The following is a 19,071-nucleotide window of genomic DNA, read 5'->3' as shown; positions in this document are numbered from 1 at the left end:
TAACTTTTTCCTTTTTTGCCCTAAGGAGTATCCACTTTGTTCGGAAATCTTAACCGATCTTTTTCAGTAGGTTAAATAATTTTTCCTCGACCGATGAATGAACCTAAAGTCTAAACGCAAAGCCAGTTTGATTATTTTTACTTGAAACTTATCGAGCTTCCATGGGTTTCAAGGTTTCGAGGTTTCGATTGCTTCATCCCTCGTTACGATGCATTACGGAGGCAAACAGGTAATCGTTTTCTACAAAATGGAAATTCCGCTTGAAATTTCGGCAGATAAGTGGTGGAAGTTGCGAGAATTTGAGGACTTCTATAAGGGATGTATTTGAAGGGAGAGAAAATTGGTGTCGTTGCGAGATATTTTGTTTCGCGACGTGAGCGCTAACAGAAGCAGATAAACCAAATGAATTTACGAGACTCGGCGTTGTAATTCCAACACAGCATAGGAAAATATGAAAGATAAATTTTTATTTACCAAGCGTTTTTTTAGCAGGCTGCTAAAGGTTACGTGTTTTAGGGGATGATGTTTTCGTTAAACGAGTTTAATTCTATGTTCGTAGGAAACAAAAATTGGAAAAAGCGGACATGAAAATAAAGTAAATAGAATTCAGGGAGATATTGTGGTGTAATTTTAATCTTTGTGTTCTCAGATTCGCTGAGAACGCGAGTAGAAGTTCATTGTTCTATATCTATATCTATTCTCCATCAATTTTAATCTCGATATATTTTATCACGCGAGTCTTCGGTCTCACAAATTCTTAAATACCAACAACTTCACTGATTTGTTAGTTTTTATCTTACTAATAAAATTACATCGACAAAATTATAAAATTCAGACTCAAGATCGAAGGACATCCAGCGTCTTTACAAAAATCAGTTGACGAGAGGAACGAAGAGATGGAGGAAGAATAAGGAAGAACGGAACCTAGAGCAAGTAGAAAACATAGCGACTGTGAAAATTGTTCGAAACGGAGACACAATCAGTGGATTCTGCCACGAGTCTACTATATTCACAGATAATTGAATATCATAGGGGCGGAGGCGTAAGAGGGTGAAATTCTGTGGGAATCCCAACGTATCAGCCTATACAGGCAACCGATCGAGGTCGATTCCACGAGAGAAAGCTCTTCTCTGTGGAATCAATTCAACCGCCGGCTGGTTCGGCTCATGGAAAATTAAATATCAACGTTCGGGTGTCTCGACTCTTTCGCAACCCTCGCAAATTTCTTCGATTCCAGTTCACCGATAACGTCGACGGCTACCCTGAAGCGCTTTGAACCCTTCGTTTCTCGACTCGACTTTACCGGATGGATCTTTGGCGAAGATAATAGTTCAAGGGGATTGAAGAAGAAAGAAAGAGTGTGATATCGTAGATTGATTGCGGTTTTTTCTTGTTCGATGGTAAAAAGTTATCCCTAATGAATTTAGATGATATTTTTTCCCTGCAGTTTGATGAATTCACGCCGGAAACTTGCTTCGCCTTTGTAAATCTGAAGTTTCGTTTTGGTAGATTGATCGAGTGGTAAAATGTTACATCTAATTAATCATGGACAATGTCTTATTATTATTATCGTCTTCCGGATTAGTGTTTGTTTTTGCAGATCGATTGAGTGGTGAAATGTTACATCTAATTGATCACAGACAATGTCTTATTATTATTATCATCTTCTGGATTAATGCTTGTTTTTGCAGATCGATTGAGTGGTAAAATGTTATTTATGATGGTTGTGGACAATCTGTTATTATTAACCTTTGGGTTTTATGAATTTGCTTATCTACATTGATCGAGTGGCAAAATGTTACATCTAATTGATCATGGACAATGTCTTATTATTATTATCATCTTCTGGATTAGTGTTTGTTTTTGCAGATAGATTGAGTCGTGAAATGTTATTTATGATGGTTGTGGACAATCTGTTATTATTAACCCTTGGGTTTCATGAATTTGCTTATTTACATTAATCGAGTGGCAAAATGTTACATCTAATTGATCACAGACAATGTCTTATTATTATTATCATCTTCCGGATTAGTGTTTGTTTTTGCAGATCGATTGAGTGGTGAAATGTTACATCTAATTGATCACAGACAATGTCTTATTATTATTATCATCTTCTGGATTAGTGTATGTTTTTGCAGATCGATTAAGTGATGAAATGTTATTTATGATGATTGTGGACAATCTGTTATTGTTAATCTTTAGGTTTCATGAATTTGCTTATCTACATTGATCGAGTGGTAAAATGTTACATCTAATTGATCACAGACAATGTTTTATTATTATTATCATCTTCTGGATTAGTGTTTGTTTTTGCAGATAGATTGAGTGGTGAAATGTTATTTATGATGGTTGTGGACAATCTGTTATTATTAACCCTTGGGTTTGATGAATTTGCTCATCTACATTAATCGAGTGGTAAAATGTTATCTGTGATGATTATGGATAATTTATTATTATCATTGTCTGTTGGTTTGATGGATTCGGCTTCGTGAATGTAAGATCTAATTGTGCATAGAAGAAGGACTTCTACATAATTTCAATTTCTCAGTTTCTCGATTTCGAACGAGAATAGTACTGAAAGTGCCCGATGGAATTATCGTGGATGATTCAATCCCTCGTTTGTACTCTATTGAATCTTCTCGAGTTCCGCGAAGTTTCTTTGGTTTCTTGGAAGAAGCGTGTTTTTCTTCAACAATGCCCCGCCTGATTTTCAACAAAGATAACATCTAGAGTAATTATCAATATCTTAGAACTTCTACGAAAGAAGTTTCCTTATTTTTTCTTTTTTTATACGTCTTCAAACTCTCGAATTTTCTCGACTGATCGTCAAACCCATTACAGATCATACTGATGGATCATAGATCACAGCGTGCCTGAATAACAGAACTGATTCATTTGCATGAAAATTGAGCTCCGTTATTAAGGGTCGTTATCGTCAACCCATCAGTTTGTTTCTGGTTCTTCGTACTAAAAGATTGAATGCTTCTTGTGATTTCAAATAGAACGAGAGTTGATGGAAGATTACCTTCATTTACAACGAGGAAACTTTCCTAAATGATTAGTGGATTCTTCCTCGGCTGATCATTAATATAATTTGCTCAATGAACGAATCGCAGGCGTTTTCGTTTCGTCGAATCGGCGAGATATAAATCATTAATAAAAATTTAGAAAATTGTAGATACAAATCAAGGAAAATATCCGTAAAAATGTTACTCTACTGATTTTACGCGAGATTCGATGATTTTACAGTCGATTATGGATACGGTGGTTTATCAGGAACTTTAAAAGAGTAAGCAAGCAATAAAGTAGGTTTTTTCTTAGATACAATAGGATAGAAATGTCTTCTTAACATTGTAATTAAGAAGTTTAATCTCAAAGGATTTTTTTTTAGTTTATTTTGGTTTTTACAATTTGTCCTGAAGGACATTTGGTAAAGTATTATATCTTATTTATTGGTAATAAAAAAATAAAAATAAAATATAGCATGTGGGTGGCTACTCCCAGCGGGGTGTCATCTTCGTGTTTGCTAGGTTATATCTTTTATGAAAATCTCAAAGGTGTTAAGGAATTCGCAAATTTTAATGCATTGCTATATATATCCCGAATGGAAGACCATAAAAGAAAATACGTACATAATAACATTGATCTCTTTGCATCTCTCCATTAAAAATTTAAATGACTTATTACGAAACTCGACATGTATGTCAATATATGTACTTGACTGTACATTTCATTTAGAAAAATAAAATTGACATCTTCTGATATCCTTTACATCTCTATCTGTCGTCGTCACGTTCTGTCTCTTCTAAAACTATTCAACTTTTGTAAATGTTTCTTCCTGCTCGCTATTTGAATAAAGTTTCTGAATAAAAAAGACCACGACGTAGCTATGCGATTTATCCATCAAAATTTGACCAACGTGATAACCGACCGATAAAATATTCGACATTATCAGAGCCGACAAATCTCTATAAGGATTGAAATCAAAGTTCCACGATTAAAGATCCGGTCATAAATATGTAATGCATCGGTAACCAATTCACCAATATGAGAGAAAACTAAATCAATTATGAAAGCCCTGATGACACAGTGAAAGACAAAGAATCGGATGATAAACATTCCGGATGAACTCAGCACAGTTAAAAGTTCAAGTTCGACAAGTTTTCGCCATCCAGGATGAGTAGTTGCGTGACTTCTGATCAAGTCTAGTAGTCCTTCGACAATTTCATCCTCATTGGAAACATAAGTATACACATTCTACTTGATCATAAAAGATATAACTTAGAAAACACGAAGCTGGCACCCCGCTGGGGGTAGCCACCCACATGCTATATTTATTTTTATTTTATTTTTTTATTACCAATGAGATATAACACTTTACCAAATGTCCTTCAGGACAAATTGTAAAAACCAAAATAAACTATAAAAAAAACATTCTACTTGAAAGATGCGACACGTGTGTTCCAAGATGTTCGAGGAGAGGGATACGGTGGCAAACTTCCAAGGAAAACGCGTCCTGGTCGCATGTGTGTCACGCAGAATGCAAAAGGATCGCCCGACTGCATCAAAATGCTACTATCTAGTGGTGCAGAAACCTGTTCAACCATAGTGGGTGCGATAACGATGATTCGGTGATACAAGAAAATCCAGAAATTCGCAGATCAACTTCGTTCGACGAGCGGGTTGAAATGCTGTTCAGAGTAGCAGTGGAGAGTATGTTCTTTTCGAATAGCGGCTAGAAATCGATGTTTTGACATCGTTTCATAGTATAGAAAGCAGATACAGCGAGTAGTATTCAAATAATTTTTACAAATATTTATTGTAAAAGATACTTGGAAGATTTTTTAATGATCCTTATACGTACGCATTATATGAAGAAGATATATGATATTTGTTTCTACGGGAAAACGTGCAAAAATATGAATAACATACAAAGTGAACTAATTGATACAATATTAAACGTTACAAATAGGAGAACCAACTAATCTTCTTAAATTTACCCAATGTTTGCATCCAGATCCCTTAACTGTCATTTAGTATTCAAACAGAGATAGAAGATAAATTTTCCTTTTTATTATCAGACTATTTCTGTTACGATTAACCACATTCTTCGATCATACACAACTTGGGTAACACAAATTATTAGATTTTTTCTATCAGACGTTTATCCGAAAATGATCAAATTACAAAAAGTTACCAGATTACCATTTTTAATTCGTCCCTGTTACTAAACTATTCGAAAGAACTTTGCGATCAAATAGCATCTTTAAAAACAACCAAAGGAAGAATAAAAACTACCGATTTAGCACTATCAAGATATCATTCCAAAAATGCCCATAAATCAAAATCAGTATTGATTCCCCCAAATGGCACAAGTTCCAAGCAAATAACTGTTCGATAATCATAATCATTCCAGCTTACAGTAATCGCTTCTCGCGCTATCCCTTTGATTTGTTCTTCAACTTTTTTTTTCATTTCTCGAAGAGCTTGGAGTAGTCAGTGAAAAATGAATTTCATTCGAGCGGTTGTCCATCCATTTATTTGTCCATTAGACGCAGCAGCGAAAATACCTGGAAGTCACTCCCCCCCACTTTCAGGATTTACGATTTTCCGTAAATTGAGTTTCGAGCCGGTGGACGGTGGCGCGACAGATCGTCCGGATGGAAATGGAAACGTCGATGAAAAATATTCGTGGAACGCCTCAAACGGGAAACAAACGCTGCACCCTCCATGCTTCGACATCGGATTATAAGCGATTTATCACTCGTACATCGTAAAATAGCAACGCCTGTGTTCTCATTTATGGAAAAGTATCGATTTTCACAACGATCTTTGTTTATTTACTTTTTCTTGTTTTTTTTCTTCTTTCTGTTCCCTTTATTCGGTGGCTTAGTTAGTGGTTTCAATTCAATGATTGTAAACTGTGATTTATCACGCGTGCATCGTAAAATGGTAATATGCGCGTGATCTCGTTTATCAAAGATTCTCATCGATTCTTCCAACGATTTTTCTTTCATTTGTTTTTTCTATTGGTAGTTTACCGTTTGAGGAAAAAGTTTCAGCGATGTGTAATTTATTAGAATAATTTACACCATCTTTTCTGATAGAAATCGACGCGAGAGTCCGATTTGATCCGAGGCAAGTGGAGTTTCGAGAGAATCCGTTAGGTCGATGACTGAAATCGATCTTCCGAGCTAATTTTAGTTTATTGGTGATGCTGAACACGGTTGCTGGCGATTGACACTTTCCTATATTTACAAGCTGGTTTTGTATTTATCACGGGAGAAAAACAAACGCGAAGATTAGTTCGCGTAATTATAAATTAGAAACTGAAACTCTGAAATTCGTACTTTCTAAGACGGTTCTTAAGAAATTGTCTAGAAACGCTCGAAAACCTTCGTTCTCGTACAGAAATTTAATTTTAAAGTGAATCAAAATCGTATAAATCCTATCGTATAATCGAAAAAGTAAAACTATTAGTGCAGATATTGTCGGTGAAATCGCGATCAGATGATATGCAGAGAGAAAAGGTATCGCTAAGGAGGAGGAGGTAAAAACACGGCGGTTCGAAGGAAGGAAGAAGGGAAAAGGTAAGGCAGAAACGGTCGGTCGGTCGGTTTGCAAGTAGGTCGCATCTCACGGCTCAATATCACCGAATACTCTTTTGTGTCCTCTTCTAAATTGGGTTACGAGGGTGCCGCAACCGTTAGCTGCTGGCTGCGGCTTCTTCTTGCACCGAGCCATGGCTCCTCAGAATTTCAATATGCCAATTTTTTCCCTTAGACTACCCTCGCCCTTGTGTACATTTTCCTTTTCTCCCGCAGCCTTAGCGAATTTCCATTTCCCAACGAATCCCTGATCGAACCTGATCGAACAATTGCTTTCTTTCTAATATCGTCGTGTAATATGTAAACATCACTGACTCGAATGTTCAGGATTATTTAGTCTTTCTTTTGGCCGGATCTTTCTTTCGAATGACCATAATAACGTAATAATACGGACTATGACACGCACAAAGTTCTTGCAATTTTATTTATTACGAAATTCTCTGCTCAAGTAGGCTTCAGTAATACCAGAAGAATTATAAGAATGTTCTTCTAAAAGTTACCTTGACACGTATTGGATCTATTAAACCATGAGGACCAGCACGGAGAAGAAATTGTTTCCATTAACAACGATGCGATTAAAATGTGTCCTTTACGCGTATTTACCTATAACTTGAATTCTGTGTCGGTTCCACTAACGCTTCGGCCGGTACTTTTCTTTTTACGAAATATGACGACCGGGCGATATTGCGTTCGTTTCTCCTACTTAAATGTTTACATTTGCATACATTTTTTCCAACAGTATTAACGCAAACCGCTTTCGTAACTAGAAAGTTTACACTGGAATTACCAACAATTAAAACACGGAACTTGTACCGCAGAGATCAAAATGAACGGTACGCAGAAGGAAAAGTTTCTCTCCGAGTATTTAGCAAAAAATCTCCAAAGTTTATCGTTATAAATTAAGAAAATTCCTACGACGAATAATTCCAAGCAACGTTTTCATCTTAGCTTTAGAAAAACCCTCCCCATTTGATATTATTATTATCCCCTAAAATCCAATTATTCCCGCCAGTAGAAACGGCCCGTGCAAGGACCGCGGAACATTTAGCGAATGACGCACGAATACGAAGGGGGTCGTTTCATTTTGCAACGAGCGTCGGGGTATTGCTAAAAAGCCAGGATACGAATGATCCCGGAGACACCCTCATCAAAGATTCAGGGGATTCGTGGCCCCCGTTACCGCGGGATCTCTTTATTTCGGGATGCGGTATTTCGATCGCGGCGCGACTCATTAAAATAAGATTCTATTTGGCGGCCGATGCCGGTAGCTTGGTGGATGGGTGGATCGTCGAGAGAGCAGCGTCAGGCCCCGGCGAAATTGAATTTGACGACGCGTCATGCTCGTGGAATTTCCGTGAGCGGGAATTAATTGGACGCTCGGAAACGAATCGATCTGACCCGATGCCGACGTTTCTCTCGTCTCCATATTTGCAAGTTAAACTTCGCGCGACTAATTGTACATCGACGCTATCCCATCCACTACACCCCTCCCCGTGACGTCCGATTCGCGATTCGAAAACCGAGTTTTCCATCGATCGAATTTCCCAGCTTGTTTCGATCACTTCGGTTTGGGCTAGGTCCGTGTCGTCCATAAAGTTTCAGGTTCCAGTTTCTGATCGAAGTGAATCGACGTTCGGCGAAAATTTCAACCGAATCCGATTCGTTGCTAGTCGTGGCGATCCAGTTGATCGTTTGATTATTAAATTTGTTCTTTTTCTTTCTGGATCTGTTTCGATATTTTTGTTACAGCTACCCGAAAACATTGGAAGATACAATTGTTGGCTCTCTGTTGAGTTTATTAATAAAAATTATAACTGTGTGCGATGTTTGTCATATTTTAGGACTTTTGTCGTAGCTATGATACTACTATGATCGTATATTTTAAGGTACAATTATTTATAAGATTACATAGCATAAGATTCATAGTACATTAAGGTATTAAATACTTAAAGTATTGAACAGAAGGATGTGTACTTTTATCGACGATCTATTGTAACTCGATGCTCGTTGTCTTTATTTTTCTATGAAGTATTACGTATTAAAGAACTTCAGTCCGTGAACAAATAAATAAATATTTGGATTAGTTAGTCGATGAAGGATCATCTTTCTATATCGTCTATGCGGACATAGTTTTACACGATCTGAAAGACTTGATTTCAATAATTTTGTTTAATACAATATCATTCGAGAGATCGATACACGATATCTATTAGTTGTCCGAGAAGTGTCTTTCTTTCTTAAACGTGCTTTTTACAACAGTGCGCCTTCATACAAACGTGAAACCAAGTCTGTGAGATGTTTATCTAAACAGAACAAAATGGATACGTAATTCGACAAAATAACATAAAACAAAAAACGTTGTGTGTCTATTATTTCCTGATAAAACGAAAAAAACTTTTCCAACAACCTAATACATAAAAACTACCAGATTCTTGACAACAGTACACGAAATCTTTCCTTTTCCATGCTCGGAGCGGACAACTCATCTTCTTTGTGTCTCGTGAACTATCCATCATTCGCAGCGACCCTTCTCAGACAGCATCTGTCTTTCGGTTTTACTAACGTTTTACATTTTATCCGAACCGCGTCTTTTCTGTGTATCGCGTTATTTATTCATAAATTGTGGAAGAATTTAAAACGACTGTGAGTACAACAGCCTTTTCAACAACTTCGTGTATATACCACTTGCTTCCTGTTTCTCTTCCAACTAAATAGATTCAAAGGACAGCCGGCTACATACGAAGAAACTGAAATCCATAGAACGTACGGAGACGAGGGTGGTGCGGCGGCAAATGAAGAAACGGAGATCCATACGAAGTACAAAGGACGTCGCTGAGGGGTTAAAGAAGGAAAGAAAGAAGATAAAAGGTATTTCAAATGAAAGGATGAAAAATGCACCTTGTAAAACACGCGGCCTTACGTTTTTCAGTGTCATACAGGGTAATATCATTTATGGTAATATCATTTAATTCGACGTTCATCTTTTTTCAATGACGCACGATATCGAATAGAATGAAATACGTGGTATTATCGATGAATATGGTAATATTTACGGTAATTACAATATTTATTGGCAAGATTTATCCTTTCATATTCTGCACACAGCGTGCAAATTTTTATTCGAAAAATATATCATAAATAATTTCATACGCCCGCGATAATTTACTTGCAAAGTGAAACTTTCGGTTTAACGAAATTTGGCTAACAAGCAGGTTGAAATTGCTGATGGATCATGTTAGAAAAATTGCCCAAAGGATTAATTTTCATTTTACGATATAGTAGAACGACTAATTCGTGTCCTGAATACATACATATGGAAACATTACGAAGGAAGTGCAAATCTAGCAGAATCTGGAAAGAAGATAAGAGGATGATAACCATACGGGAGAAATTTTTAGTAGTAGGAGAGACGAAAAACCAAGGAATATCGTCGAAAAGTCGAGGTGAGAGGAAGTTGGGCTTGTGGAACATGCTGCGAGGCATGCACGAGAAGAAAAACGAGTTTTTCGCCGTCCCGGTCGAGCACTTTTCTCGTTTATAACAATAAGAGAGGCGTTAGGGTGCTCGAAAGTTGTGACTCGCTCGCGAGCAGAAAATCTGCCGTGCCTTTGTCACCGTATCGCGATGCACTCTCAACGATGCTAAACCCGACGACACGTACAAGAATACGCTTCTCTTTTCTTTCCTTTATTTCGTTTACATTCTTTACACCCTTGCAGAAATACATTCTCCCACGGAACTTTTGCCAGTTTTAGAAGATTCGAGAGATTCTTTCGGAAGAACCTTTTATTGCAAAGTGTTTTATGCCACAGATATTTACTAATTGTGAGAGTAGACGTTCTTAATGACATTTCTTGAACGAGATTTTTTATACAATGCCATTAATAAAAATTCCGGATTAAGTTTCTTACAAACAAAAGAATACTATTTATTATTTGACTGCGGTTTCTAAACATTTGTAGGAAATTTGGAAATGCAAAATTGCACGTAACACGGATAAATCTTCAAAGTATAACGCTTTCTGTGTAACAGCTGAAAGTAAGATAATTTTCTACCTAGTATTTTCATAATTATATTGTCAAAAGTACGAATTTATCTGTTTATCCTTAGTCGAGAAAGATAGGCTCGAACAGAGACATTTCTCATTAGCCTATAAATAAATAAATTCATCGAATTCTAAATTTAATTAAATGGTGTATACCAATGGTGATACTTATTGCAAATCCTGCATCAAATACAAGGTGATCTGCAAGAGCTGATGCAGTAAATGCCATAAAAGAGAATTGTGTTAACATTCAAACAGCATTAAACAAATTATCCGTAAACGAAACTGAAAGGTCAATTGTTCGAGTAGAAGCGGCTTCTCGCTGAATTCGTATTTGTTTCATTAACATTTATTTGGAAAACAATTTTCGATAGAATAAATACTGTTAGCAAATCGTTGCAATCATCCGCAGCTTCGATATCTACAGTGGTATCATTATACGATGACATAAGCAATTTTATTAAAATTATGCGCATAAATTGCAAGGAGTTTGAAGATGAAACTGAAAATATTATTCCAATGAAATATAGAAAACAATGACGAATTACAAACAAAATATTTTTCGATAATAACAACGAGAACAATGTACAGTTTGAAGGAGTTTGTGTGTTAAATTTATGTACCTGTATACTGTATATGTAAAACTTATATTACAGAAATTCATATTACTTCTATTATATATACTATTTTACACTATTATATATACCAATTTATTTTACAACATTAAAGTTGTAAAATAAAATGTTGGTGAGTTAAAAGAAATTGAACAGTTTGATATATTAAGTAAGACTAAGAATGTATTCGTTGCTTCTGAAAAGTTGAATTTTATAATAGAAAACAAAATTATATCCACATTTCTCCGTACTGAAACTGATAAAAAATTATTTACGCGCTACTTTTTCGCAACGAAAACTTAATACACTGCCATGACTGTATATAGAAAAGAATATTCTAAAAACACTTTGTTACGAGGATATTATTAATAAGTTTAGAGATGAGAAAATTAGAAAATAAAAATATTTAATTCCTTAAAATAATCTAGTAACGATTTTTTATTTACATTTTATATTCCTTAAGTCTCAAACAAATCGTCGTTCATATAAAAAGAGCAGCGACTTTGATTTGTATGCCTAGGGTCCGAAAAGTTTCAGAAGCTGTCGTGATCATCGTTGTCACGTTCATATAAGAGATAGGATTAAAGGAAGCAGAAATGAAGAAAAGAAAGAACAATTTCAAACGATGGGTCAAGTTTCCAAAGGTTCAAACGAAATTCCGTGGCACGTAACGAGTGTTAACTCCTCGATCGACCAGATCCAAATTCCTCATTCCCTCCGAAACTACCCTGTGAAAGAAGTTCTCTACGCCGGTTGAACTAGAAGTCGAGTCAAACTACCCTCTGGCGATCATTGAACGGGTCTTTGTCCCGAATCTAATACGACGAAGTCAGACGAGGAATAAAACGAATCTCCGAACAAAAGACTAAAGGCCAAGAACAAATTTCTTATTTTAATCGATATTTTATCGATATTAACAGACGTTCACTAACCCTTTCTTATCTGTGCACAAAATATCTCGTTTCGTGTCATTTACACGATATTTCAAAGATACATATATACAGGGTGCGCCGTTAGAATCCGGACAAAAGAAGTTTTGTGCAGAAAGTTGTTTATTTAAGTCAATACACAAAAACACATGAAAATGTTGTTATATCTCATTTAAAGGGTCCTTGCTGAGAACTTTTATTCTATGTAACCACCCTCTGCCTCTATGACCTGCTCTATTCTTGCTCTAAAGCGCGAGCACGCTGACTTCAACTGGTCGCGTTTAATTGTCGCGAATTCTGACTCGATAGCAGCTCGTAGGGAGTTGACGTTGGGGTGCCTGCATTTATTAGTTTGTCTCTCGATAACGCCCCACACGTAATAGTCCAATGGGTTTAGGTCGGGACTGTTAGGAGCAGCTTCGTGTTTTAACGAACACAGAATCAAATGACAACGGGCAAATCTTTTAAGCTTGGCGGCCTCGGAGAGCATCTGACGGACTTTGAGAACGTAGGAGGCATATCTAAGATCCTCTTGAGCTATTCGACGGACAATCGTTTCACTCACCCCCAAGACGGAGGCTAATTTTCGGAGAGAAGTTCCCGGATCTTCCAAAATCATGTCTTGGGCCCTTTGAATAATTTCTGGCGTCCTTGTTGATTTTTCCCTAACCTGAACTTTTCTCGCCGGAGAAGGAGAACCCTTCTCGAACCACTCTGAGGCTGCGTATCTCTTAGCAATGTCGTATACCGTCGATCTTGGGTAGCTAAAGAATTTTATAATTTCGACCGGCGTTCTCCCGGCGCGAAGACTTTCTATAATCGCCGCTCTTCTATCGTATTCCGGGTTTTGCTTAACGAGTTCTGTCATTTTGAGGTTATAGAAGACTTATTGACATATTTAACTAACTTCAGAGTCAATCAGCACAAACATCTGAATTCTAATATGGTGGGAACTACAAATTGAATTCTGTCCGAATTCTAACGGCGCACCCTGTATATATTTCTCCGGTTTTTCCCAATAAGACGCGAGATTTCACATGTTTTGCGATAAAAATATCAAGGGTTAATCAAAGGGCTTCCAAATGTCCTGAAAATATTAATTTTCCTCCTGTCTTATACTGCATTTATTGCATGCGATAACAAGCGTATGAATAAGGAAATGCTTACCATATAATAAAGGATTTAAAAGCAGGTTTCTTACATATTTTGAAGCACTATAAATATAGGACGACTTCTAAATTTTTATTCGTGGTAACGAATACGAGCTAAATTAAGATGAATCAACGCAATAATTTTTCCCTATTTATACCCTCGCCACTGTCCGTATGTTATCACTTTACGGATGTTTATACATTCATGATAAATGCAGAAATGCACAGGATGCGAATATAACATGCAAAAGTATCTAAACTATTCAAGGTACAGTACTCGTAATATTTAACAGGTGAAGCAAATACCTCTTTGCCTATGTTTCTAAACATATGAAAATACATAAACAACCGCTGTATGGTTATCACGTTTGCACGGATTTGTTCAATCTTCGAAATTTCTTAACGTAATGTCTATTCCTTTATATTCGAATACCATCGGAATAAAATAGCGTCGCTAAAAAGTTCGTCTTGGTGTGTAAGCACGACGCAAACGGGATGAACTGTATTAAGAAGCAACCTTTACCGATTCCAGTGTCTCGAGACGCGGAAATAAAGGTGAAAGGTTAACGAGCAACCTGTCGTTCGCTAAGTCGCTACGTTTCGAGACTTGCATTATCCAAAGTTCACAGAAGGCCCCCGCCCCGCCGTGAAAGAGCGCCCATATTTCCCTGGATTCTGCATTATTTCTTCGTCACGGCAAATGGATTTTCGTCTTTTACCGGGGATAAGGATTTCATATCAAATATTTATAGCTGGACGATAAGGCGACGAAGTTCGTCGTCGTGCGAGCGCGTCACGTTCAGCTGACAAGAGAACGGGAAGCTTAAACTTTCAACCGTGTAACGACTGCAATACCAGCGAAACTTGCTGTCTTCCCGGTTTCTCGGGCCGACTTTTGACGCTCTTTCATCCCTATCTTCGCGAGAGAATAACGGAGGGAAAGAAAAGAGAAAGAGTAAGGCGTGGCAGATAAGAATTTGTAAGGAACAGTCGTCGTTCCTTAGGTCTTGGAGGGATCATGCTGCTAAATAAAGTAAAATCGATGTAACGGGAGAACTGGCTTGTCTTATTTTATGGGGGAGTTTTCCAGATTCAATGTACAAGGGGTTAAAATGTATGCTTTTACGGTACACACGGAGAAAGTTCGATAGATTCTTCGACAACATGGAAATGTGTTTTGACAACTATTTATAAGACTTTTTATAATTTGATATAAAAGTAACATGTTTACTTCCATGTGAATTTATGATATGTATACATTTTGCCTTGGCAGTCGCAACAAATTGAAATATACCATATTCGTCGTAACGTTTAATTTTTGCAAACTATCACATCGTGTTTGCCAATTTTTTCTGACCATGTCATCTGAATCATTCACACATTAGTAATTTTTTAGCCTATGAAATTTATCTTACTTCAATCATTCTAAATGATATAGTAACACGAGCCACCTATGACAGCCAACACGTTGAACGATCTTTGGTTGATATTTGATTAAAAAATGTCGCAATCTGAAAACTCTATATTTCTTGAATTAAACGATCTTCTTAACAAGCAAAAATTTCAATTATGAACGTTCAACGTAAAGATATTTTATTACAGGAACTCTCTTATATCGTCAGAAATATCCACCTATTATGTTTTCGATTTGTATAACCTAATTAGCAGTGTAACATCCCTTGTTAATTAAACGTTGGCTTCTATTGATCATAAAACGCGATAAGAGTAAAGGAACGTTAATTTTCCAAAGCAAATATCAATTATCAAAACCAACTACCTCCCCCCTCCGCCGAATTCAATTTTCAAACTAGAAACCAATTCTAAAACTCGCTATGTACATATAGTACCACGAAGAAGTATAATCGAGACTCGTCTACCTTCCTTGAAGCAGCAAAACGAGAAAGGAAAAAGAAGGAACACAATAATGAATCCACACGTGCTCGAGAATAATCCAGGAATGCCTACGATTCGCATAATCGCGATGAACCGTGCAACGAGTACCGTGAAGTCGCGCCGCCGCGGAAAAGGTCATTCATTCAGCGAGGATTACTTCATTCCTCGACTTTCGAGGTGCACACGAATTCCACGACGTTCCGTGTCCGTTCAATTGAAAATCCCAATAGGTTCGAAGGTCCTCCCCGCTAACCTATTCCTCGCCCTGTCCCCACGACCATGATTCCGCCCTGGAATTCGAAGGCCATTCTGAACATGCACACACGTGCATCTATGCCTCGATCCAATAAGCGAGCGCCCAGTCAATTGTGTATGTTAAAATATTCCGCGTGCCCGGCTTTCATCGAAACGGGTGGTCAGGGGATAAAGGACGAAAGAGAACAGACAGTTTGACTGACGTACAGCGGGTGGAAAAATTTCGGATTTCGTGTTTCACGACTTTTTCACGCGAATGTTGAGGAAGATGTTAATTTTGATGGGAATCTGCTAGAGATTTCCAAAGGAAGTTGCAGGAAATTTATTTGAGTAGATAGTAAAAGAGAATATGTCTTTGTTACATTGACTTGATAAAAAAAATACGTTGGGCGAAGTTATACTGTGATACGTTTATAGTATACTACAGGAATATTTCACATGTATTTTTTACAATTGGCAATTGTTCGCAGAAAAGGGTGAAAATAATCCTGAAGTTCGAGAAGGAACTATACCTTTAGACACGAAGAAATAAGTTTTTAAAATTATTATTGAATATTATTATTGAATTGGGAATGCGGTTATATAATTTAGGATAATTTTTTCCGGTAACTTTCCCTACTAAATGTTAATTCAGTTTCACGTAAGTTTGCACGTGCGATGGATTAAGCATAGGTAGATTAAGTACAAGAGTAAAGGGATTATACATTCTGTTAGATGTTTGCACATTTGACAAGCGCATGCATCGAGCATTGTTAGCAACAAGAAATTTTCCTAACAAGGAATACGTTTCCTAATTTTCGATTGTATATCGGAAAATTAATCACGTAAATGGATAATTTTATACATCACGTACATAGATAATTTTGCAATCGCGTTATACAAAAACGTGGTGACAAGTTTCTGATCGTGTTAAATGAGTACCGCGTAATATTACTGTATATGTGTGTAAACTCACCTAATTCCCATCAACTTTGTCCACTCTGGAGGACACTTTCGAACAGTTCTACAAATGTTCGCCCAAACTTTCATCGCACTACACCATCTCTATCGACTCGGAGTAACACACCACCAACTGCCACAACTGTCCACAAATTTCACAACAGAGACAATAATTCACTCGACTCCCGACACGTGATCCTACGGCTCGCCCTCCAAACACGTGTTACACTGTACATCGAATTCGAGCGTTGGTAGCACAGTGCCAGCGGTATAGAGGTAGGATTAGTTCTCAATTGACGCGGTTCGTTCGTTCGTCGGTTGATCGACGAGCGCGAATTGCCCCGTGGACAACGTTTGTGACGTAGTCAGGAAATTTGCCGAATGGTTTGGAGAATCGGCAGGCATCGACGAGAGAAAGTGACGAGTGTCGGGCAAACGGCGATGCCAGGGACGTTTAATTGGACGATATTTGCCGAACGCGTGTAATCACCTGTTGCACCGGCAGGAGAGGCGCGCTGATAGCGGCTAGACGAAATAAATTCTTGTCAAATGGTCTCCAGGCGACGTTTGCTTTCAGGGACAAGTTCTAAAATCGTCGTTAGGAACGAGCAACGCGATGGTTTCGGTTTGAGGGGCGCGGATTAACTGACTTCGGTTTGACATCGCGAGGACTCGATGGTGGATCTAGTTCGGTCGAAATTTGGTGGGGATTCCCCGTCCGACCGAATAGGCTAATGCAGGTAGCTGGAACGGTGGAAGGGGAAACGGTGGATCTAGCAATTTTCATTTACATTTATGCAGAGCGGCGATTTTTAAGCTTTTTCATCCCATGGCGCACACAAACTAATAACTACAATTCTGCGACGCATTAAAACATATATTAGACATACGTATATATAGATTTGGTCCAAGACAGGGTATTCATTCACACCGGATGGATATTCTTGTCTTTATTTGGCAACCTAAGGAAAAAACATGTTTTAAAACATCCTATTAAATAAATATCGCCAATCTGTTCTTATGCTCTATCGAATGAAAACCAATACGTTGTTATTTCGAATCTGGGTCAGAATTTTTCAACATCTTATTTTCACTCGTAGCATCTGCTGGCGAAGTTATACGGAACGATGTAGGAACCCCCGTATAAAATTTTGAGATATATAGAAAATATATAAGCAAAGAGTACAATCAAACATCGCTATGTATTAAAAAGTAGCGACAAAATTATTTGTCACCTCGCTTCCAACTCCATTGAAACAACAACGTACATAGTAACCGCGGTATTTCATATTTATAACTTTACTCAAAATGTGCTAAAAGAATCGTACCCATTAATTTTACTTTGTACCATCAACTTTTAACCATACCACCTGTTGACCAGATTCTCTGATGTATCCTACTAAAGAGTAAACCTTGGAAATCAGTCTTTCCATATAAAGCGATCCGCAATTTCCATTGAAATAACGATGAGATTAGAAAAAGGTGTGGTGAGCATGGATGAAACACGGGGGGTGGTTGGCTGAAGTACGTCTCTGTGTTGCTAGAGTAGACATTAAGGGAAGTATTTCTTAATTAGCGGCTCGCCTCGAAAAACGAGGTGATTCGAGCCAAGTCAGCCGCTCCCTCGATGTGCCAAGCCCTGTTACCAGCTCCTCGTAGATCACGATTTGCTTTAAGTATCTTAAGTTCTGTAAGGTCGATGGAAAGAGAGAGAAGACAGGGAACTCGTTTGCAATTCGTTGTCACGAGTACGTCGGATATTAATCGTGCGACGTAGACGTTGATGAAAATACAGAAAGCCGGTAAGCAAATTGTGGTGTTCGTAAATAACGGGACAAGATAGAGTAACGAAGGGAAAATGGTGTCTGCTGATGAATGGAAATACGTCGACGAAAAGCATAAAGAATTAAGTTGAGAATTCTTTGTGGAACGTGATAGAATTTTTCATTTACATTTCCCTTACGTATACTTTTATTGGATCGTTAAAGTTTATTCAAATATCTTTAATGAGGTTGAATATAAAAATGTTGAATTATTAAAGTAATCGTCGTTTCATCTTTGGAGATTGTTCTCCATTAAAGATAAGAATTTTGTAGGAAAAAATAATTTAGGTATTAAACAGTAATAAAAAGCGAATAGATCTTCTCCTCTTTTTAATACAATTTTTTATTTTTCGGTAAGCTGATTGATACAGAAATCGTTTAGAAAATTATATTTATTCGAGATAGAGTGAATTTCCGATTATCGATAGCGTAGCAATTATTTAAGTAATTATATAATTTCAGAAAGATGTTATCGTGAATTTAACAGAGCTCAGGTACAGATAGCCTGATCAGGATTCCCGTATCGAGTAAACGAATCGAATACCACGGTAAATGTAGCAAGATAGTAGTTCGCTAAGTAAACGGAGATATACTTGATGGTCATCAGGAAATAAATAGCCCGGGTTACGGAAATTACGAGATCTCCGGCAGGAATTCGACGTAACCCGTATATTAACTAGGGAAAATCTACCGGTAAACGGAGATATTTCTTGGTAAAATGTATCTGTTTCGCGTGCAAAATATCAGCGTGATAGTTTTACCAGAAAATTGTGGTTAGTAAACTTGATTTCTAATAATATCTTTGATCTTGACG

At 37.3% G+C, this 19,071-nt stretch overlaps 1 protein-coding gene across 4 annotated transcripts in view; it reads right to left on the bottom strand.

Annotated features, from left to right (window-relative positions):
- LOC132916378 (acetylcholine receptor subunit alpha-like) overlaps positions 1 to 19,071 on the bottom strand; it is a 104,826-nt gene that overhangs the window by 34,484 nt on the left and 51,271 nt on the right. Inside the window, exon 3 of one of the 4 annotated variants that reach the window (XM_060976314.1) lies at positions 17,325 to 17,396. The exons of 2 other annotated variants lie outside the window; for them this stretch is intronic. The gene's annotated coding sequence lies outside the window, so the exon portion shown is untranslated. Of the gene's footprint in view, positions 1 to 16,450; positions 17,014 to 17,324; positions 17,397 to 19,071 lie in introns of those variants that run through there. One more of the 4 variants, XM_060976323.1, reaches the window with a different exon arrangement.

This window comes from Bombus pascuorum, chromosome 1, assembly GCF_905332965.1.
Source record: "Bombus pascuorum chromosome 1, iyBomPasc1.1, whole genome shotgun sequence".
NCBI classification, from domain to species: domain Eukaryota; kingdom Metazoa; phylum Arthropoda; class Insecta; order Hymenoptera; family Apidae; genus Bombus; species Bombus pascuorum.
Note: the sequence above shows the minus strand (reverse complement) of the source record. Positions and strands in the feature narration are given on the sequence as shown.